Source organism: Carlito syrichta, unplaced genomic scaffold (genome assembly GCF_000164805.1).
Source record: "Carlito syrichta isolate Samal-C Ts95f unplaced genomic scaffold, Tarsius_syrichta-2.0.1 Scaffold303979, whole genome shotgun sequence".
NCBI lineage: Eukaryota > Metazoa > Chordata > Mammalia > Primates > Tarsiidae > Carlito > Carlito syrichta.
In genome coordinates, this window is record NW_007248075.1 from 1,169,019 (window position 1) to 1,176,264 (window position 7,246).

The 7,246-nt window shown below is 39.7% G+C and overlaps 1 pseudogene; it reads right to left on the reverse strand.

The window, feature by feature from the left end:
• Window positions 1–293: 293 nt before the first annotated feature.
• Window positions 294–1,001, reverse strand: LOC103261669 (annotated as a pseudogene).
• Window positions 1,002–7,246: the final 6,245 nt, after the last annotated feature.

The window sequence follows — 7,246 nt, forward strand, 5'->3', positions numbered from 1 at the left end:
ATTTATAGTTTCAATTTCTGCTCAGAAAAATGATGTCAGTATTCCAGCAATGGTGATGACATCCCATTACTGTGAACGCAGAACATGATAATGTACATATTACTTTGAGTTACATGTGATTGAAGAAATAAGTTTAAGTAAATGTGTCCATATTCTATGTGCAAATTATCAATGGTGCAGGTTTATAATCAAAGCTGAGTTTAAGTGCTACCTGACTTCTGAAAACATGAAAATACTTCCTAAACGTGAACACACTAAGGTCACTAGTCAGTGATACCAGTTCTCTTCTCTCATTATGTGTGATGAACTTCATGAAGCATTAGTTCCCGAGGTATGTCCGTTTCTGGACCATACAGCTTACTTGCTCTTCTTTCAAAGGGAGCGACCATCTGCTTCACAACTTTACCAAAAAACAATGTGGCAAGCTGAGAGTGCAGAAGTGAGTGAAATTCAAAAGAAATTGAAAAATCCAAGGTACAAATTCTTGGGTAGCCAGGAAGACCTGGGCTAAAACACCAAATAGACTCCAAATGTTTGAGAAGTCTCCCATCAGTACAGGATGCCTAGTCCAAATGTGGTTTTACCAAGGTTACTACTGATGCATATCACTCCAACACAGGTGGAAATCCAACTTCTAATCGTGTTTTGCAATATCCAGATCTCTTTGATATTATGTCTGATTTTTTGCACCAAGGAACAAAATGCTTGTAATCCTCCACTCCTGACACCACATCATACATTTCCTGCATTGAATATCCTAAAATTCTCCTCTCTGAATATTCTTTCCTTTTGTTTATTAATGATGCAGCGATTTTGAAGAAAGTTCTTTCATATATCTCCTTTGGCAAAACTGAGGTATGCAGTGGAAGAGTACAACTCATCAGTAAATCACAGGAAGCTTAATATTTGACGTTCTGTGCAGGCCCCTACACTGGGGCTGACTTCAGATGGCACCCCGAGACCAGCCTTCTCAAGGCTCTCTGACCAGTCTGAGCAGCCATGATCGTTTCACTGAAGCCAGTCACCACCTCCAGTAATGCTTATTAAACATAGGATTTGATCTATCTAGTCAGGGGATATGCACTCTTTTTTGGGAGGATATGATTGTGGATTAATGTGATTTTTAGGTGTATAATCAATTATTATTGGAGGGGTAATATGGGAATTAAATTGTCAAGTTAGAGGTAGGAATTGAGAAACAAGTAGAAGTACTTAGAATAAAGAGAAGTGAGTACTTGTCAAGCACCTAAAATGTGCTAAACACAGTGCTGCAAGATTCTAATATATGTTTGTAACAAGCCTGGAGGAGTACTCCTTCAATATGAAGAGACAGAGATTGAATTCAAACCAGCATAGGTAAAAGGGAATTTAATGGGAATCTTCAGAGAGGGAGTGTGCTTTAGCTGTAACCAAATCCTGGGGCTCAAACAATGGTGCCAGGACTCTGGGTCTCCCCTCTCAGCCCTGGCTACATGGACCTGGTTTCCTTGCTGGTGGTAGTTCTCCATGTGTCTGCCCAGATGGCTGCTGGTCTATCCATACCTTTCTCCTGTCATTTTAGCAAAGCCATAGACTAAGAACTCCCCCTTCCAGAGTCATTCTTTGAACCTCAGGAAAATCTCTAGTTGGCTCTATTTGGGTCAACTGTGTATACCTCTTGGTGGGTGACTAGTTGTCATGGTAGACAGTTCCCTTATGGGCAGTTGGAATGAATGAGGGCTAATTTTCCATAGAAAGAAATACTTCAAAGACAAAGAACTTGCATCTATTACCAACTTCATGAAGCAAATATTATCATTTCTATTTTCCACATAATGAAACAGACTGAGAGAGCGTAAATCACATGTGTTAGAATGATCACATAGCTCAGTAGAACTGGGTTTAAGATGTTACTTATATTTTTTTCCTCTATGCAAAACTGTGTGTGTACTGAACGTTTTCATGGAAATTCATTTCGTGATCTTGTTACTAGTTCAATACAATGTGTAGAATACTTTGTACTTGACTATGAAAATATTTCTTCCAAAGAACATTTATATTTGAGGTTGTAGTCTTCCAAAGAACTTTTATATTTGATGTTGTATTATTTCAACATGGGGATATAGTATTAACTTTATTGAATTTTAACTTTATATAATTAGTCATCTTATAGGGAGCCATTTATTCCTTGAAGTAAGATTGATGCATCAAGTTATATAAGAGATGCTGCTGGTGCCCTGCCCACATCTGCTGAGCACTTGCCTTGTTGACTGCTGGTCCATGGTTTCCAACTGGAAATGCCTGCTGTTCCTTGCCTGAGGGGTTCCTATGACTGCCAGAGAAGTGCCAGGTGTTCACAATTTCTGGAAGTAGCTCTCAACGATGATAGCCAGGAGTTGGTGAATAAATACCACTACACTTGACCTGGAGTTGCATGTTCTATGTTGGCTCTCAGAGTCCATTCCCAGTGGGACTGATCCACAGTTGTCCACAGCAATCACTTGCTCAAGAATGCACTTTTTTGACTTCTTTGATTTCTTTCCCTTTCCTGTCTCAGGTATCAACTCCCCCTCTGAATCTACCTGGGACCAATTCCCAAATAAACTGCTTGCTCTCACCTCCTTGGCTCAGAATCTGTCTCTGGGGGAACTCACCCTAAGATAAGAAATACTTGTACATCAAATGTATGGATAACTCTAGTTACTTCAATCAGGTCGTCTTCCAAATATATTCATTTTAACATGTTCATTAGCCATAGGGTGAAATACTACAAACTAACTTCTGTTATGTGTTTTTAGATAAAAGCTTAAATTTAGTCAAAATTAATAAAAACATTCACTCTCTTGTGGCAACTACTTGGCGTTCACATGGACTTGGAAGATCGACAGCCTGTGTTTGAATCTTTTCTAGTTGTGGTTCTTGGTTCTTATCCTCACTGGGCCTCAGTTTTCTATCTGAGGTAGACAGCATCTACTTCAAAGTTTGCTAAGAGCATTACATGATTTAAAATTTGCAGTGTGTTCAGAAGAGTGCCTGGCATATAATAAGTTCTATATAAGTGTTGGTTAAACACTTGAATAAAAAATTAGGCCTTTCAACGGTAAAAGTTAAGACTATACTTTCCCAAGTAGGCCACAGTCTATTTCGTTAACAAATTATTTTATTTTAATAATACATTCTCTTCTATATTAATTATACATTTTAAACCAGAGCACAATTATGTTTTAGCTTCATGAGCTGTTCATCTTTAATGAGTACCGAGTTAATTAGCAAGACCTGTCTTTTTGGGCACCGCATCTGTTCTGCAACATTCAGTTCTGTATTCATTATTTTAAGACAGCAATTCACTTTTTCAAAAATATTTGGAGAAGGAAATGAATAATCACTCTGCTGCGCTACATTAATAAGTTTCAAAATGTCAAAAACATAGAAAATATGCATGTGGGCATGGATATACCTGAGCAGTGACTTCATATTTTATTATATATAAGAAATACTTTCTTGCTTATTAAATTGATGCTGTTCATCACTCTTTTCCTAAGAACTATTCTTAGTCTGTTTTCAGAGTGCCTACTTGTGCCTTCCTTTTGTCCTTTGAATGTCAATCTAATTCTACTCTCATGACACCGTAAGTCATCCCAGTTTTCTTCTATTCTCAGAGACGCCAATCCCCAGTATACAAATTATGTCATCAATGGTTTAAGTAATTATAACGTCTCTGACAATGACCTCTCATCTTCTTTTCAATCCTATATTTTTAGCTGTCAATAGCAGTGGTTGGAAATAATGGTTCATGGATTGGTTATCTCAGAGCAACCAAAGAAATTCACATGTGTACACACACATTCACACATGCATTATAAAAACATCCAGATTATATCTTTATATGCTTAATATATATATAATGCATTTTTTTTAGAAAGTAGATTTATTGAGAGGACAGAAAAGCTCCCACAGCAGGAGGGGACCCAAAGGCATTGCCCAATGCTTAATATATATAATGCATAGTTGCCTAATATATTCATTAGCCATAGTGGGGAAATACTACAAACTAACTTCTGTTATCTGTCTTCAGATAAAAGTAAAATGTTGTCAAAATGAATAAGAGATCCACACTCTTCTGGCTATTACTTTGTCTTAATATGGACTCTGAAGTTGAACCGCCTGGGTTTGAATCTTTTCTAGTGTATATGCCAGCATATAATATACACATATCAGTATGAACCTCTCCTAGAGATTCTGATGTAGTATTAATAGTTGTGACCTGGGACTTCTGTACCTAGAACAGCGAGGTTTGGGATGCCCTATTCAATGGCTCATCCAGTTGTCCACTGTCATTTCAAACAATCCTATAACTTTGCCAACAGACTGATTTTCCTCATTCTGTTCATGTTATCACAACTCTTCTCAAACTTTGGGCTCGGAGTTTTAGAATCATATTTGGTTCCACTGCTGCTTCATTTCCACTAGCAGAAACTAAACAATCCAGTAGCCTCTTCCTTCTCACCTTCTCTTCCTTTCTAACACCTCATGTTATACCTTATATTAGAGTTATTTAAGCATATGTTTTATTTGCTATATTTGACTGTGAACACCTGGAGATTGGAACTTATTTTATTCAAGATTAAATATGCCTCAGTCCTGGCATTCAGCACAGTACCTTGCATGGAGTAGGCATTTAATAGATGTTTGATAAATATCACTTCACTGCCAGTCTCCCTGTATCCAATCTTCCACTGCTTCCAATATGGCCCTATTTTCTAATCACAGCCAACAACTTCTGCCTTAGTTCCCTCTCTCCCTTACTGTTTACCCCAGCTGGAACATATTTTTTTTTCTTTTTTAAAAAAACATTATATACTTCCTTTCCAGAACTAGTTTTCCAAGCTTGTTGTGGAGCAATGCATTAAATCTTAGACTGTGAAGAAGCAAGATAAGACCCTCTACTTGCTGATATTTTATAGGGGCTTGAGGTTGATAATGGAGTGCATGAGTATTTCACAAAGGCCCCACATTCTATGATATTTTAGTCATACGGGTCTCCCATTCTAGTTATAGGATGAATTTAGATAATGAAATCATTGTGGCTTATTTCAGTACTTATTCAACCATTCATTTGACAAATATGCATTGAACAGCTACTGTATAATATGTAACGATAACAGACACTGGGAATAGCAATAAACAAAAACAGGAATCCTTACTCTTACCGAGTTTTATTTTTGGTAAGTGGTGATAGAAAGTAAAGAAATACATAAACATAGATTGTGCTAGATTAGAGCTATGAAGGAAAATACAAATGAGTTAGGAGAGTAGGCAATTTACTCTTTTATATTGAATGCCAGGGGAAAAAAATCTCAACAGAGCAGAGGGATCAATTAGGAGACTACTGCAGCAATCATGCAGGAAATAGTGTTGGTTTAAATCAGGGGAGTAATGTGGAGATGGTGAGAAGTGATCAAAATTTGGGATATATTCTGAAGGTATAGCTAACAGGATTTGATGGTGGATAGGGTATAGGATGTGACAAAAGAGAGGTGTGAAAGATGGCTCTAGTTCTCGAGCTGCTGGAAGGATGAAGGTCCATTTACTGAGATGAGGAAGTTTAATAAGAATAGGTTGAGAGGTGCATGGGGCGGGTTCTGTGGTTTGATTTTGGACATGCTAAATTCAAGGCGCATAGAATACCTCTAAGTTTGTTGAGTAGATGGTTACATTAGGCACTTGGTAATTTGCAGGATGGGCTGGGCTGGAGAAAAAACTTGAAATTAAAAAGTGTGAAGTGGGATAAAGTCCACTTAAAGAGCTAAGTGACAAAGCCTGAGAACTGAGTCTTAGGGCTTTTTAACATTAGACAGGGAGCAACCAGCAAAGTGTATTAAAAAGGAGTGCCCAGTGAGGTGGCAAATAAACCAAGAGAAGAAAACATTTCGAGAAAGGAGCCAAGGGAAGAAAGCAATTCTTTCTGGAGTCAAGGGAAAAAAACACTTCAAGAAGGAAGAAGTGAAGACCTGTGTGCTATGATGCAGATGGATCAAGTAAGGTGACCACTGAGAGTTTACCATTGGATTACCAATGGGGAGGGTATGGGTAAACTGCGGGATGGCTGTTTTGTTTGAGCGATAGAAGTTTGATTGGAGTGAGATCTGGAGACAGTGTTAGGAGAGACATTGGAGACATAATAGGTCATACTTGGGAGGAGTTTTTTTTTAACTTTAAAATGGAACAGACAAATGGAGCAGCTGCTGGGGGAAATAGGAGAATTTTTGATTGGAGCTATTTTAGCAAATGTACATGCTGGTAGATATGATCCAGTAGAGAGGAAAAAAAAAAAGATGAAGCAGGAGTGAAAGTGATTAATTGCTAGAGGGGTGTCTTTTAATAGGTGAGAGGATTGCAGACAAATGCAGAGATGAGCCTTAGAAAAGAACCAGACTGCTCAGCCTTGTACCAGGAGGGCTGGCAGAGAAGAAGGGAACAAATGGGAAAGACCGGAAGGAGTCAGGAGGACACTGGCAGGAAACTGATAGCGTGATCAAATGGGGTAATTGAAGAGAGGTTAATGAAGTAATTACTTACAAGAGCCTGCAATTTGGGGAAACAAACAAGGGCTGGAGAAGCACCTCATGTGAGCAGTATCAGGGAACAGTCACCATCTAGGCCTGGAGACTCAAGTGGAAGGACTGTTATTGGACTCCAGCATGAGCTCCAGCTGTAGCTATGACTGCAGGGGGAGGGCCATGTGGCAGGGGTGGGGGACTAGGGTAGAGGTAATGTGGCAAAGGCCATCTCACAGCCCAGAACAGAGGGTTCCAGGGAATAAGCCCTGCATCTCATTCACCTCCCGCCCTCCGTTTTCTGGTCCTCCCACTGGCAGAGTTAATCAGCATCCAGAGGGTGGCAATGCCAGCGCAGTCCATAGAGGTCAGCCTCCCAAGGCACAGGGCACGGTGGAAGAGGGCAGAGAGGGGAACCGAAGGGGGAAATGGAGAATGCCCAACATCATGGTGGTGGACGTGGGGAGATTATCTTCTGATGACTTCTATTTTCTCAGTGAAACAGAAAGCACCATCTGCAGCCAAGGGTAAGGATTATGCAGGAGGTGCTGGAAGTTTGAGGAGAGAGAAAGCATAAAAGAGCAACTGATAGCCGGGCTCGGTGGCTCAGCCTGTAATCCCACACCTTGGGAGGCTGAGGTGAGTGAATTGCCTGAGCCCGTGGGTTCGAGACCCGCCTGGGCAGCGAGACCTCATCTCTACAATAACTG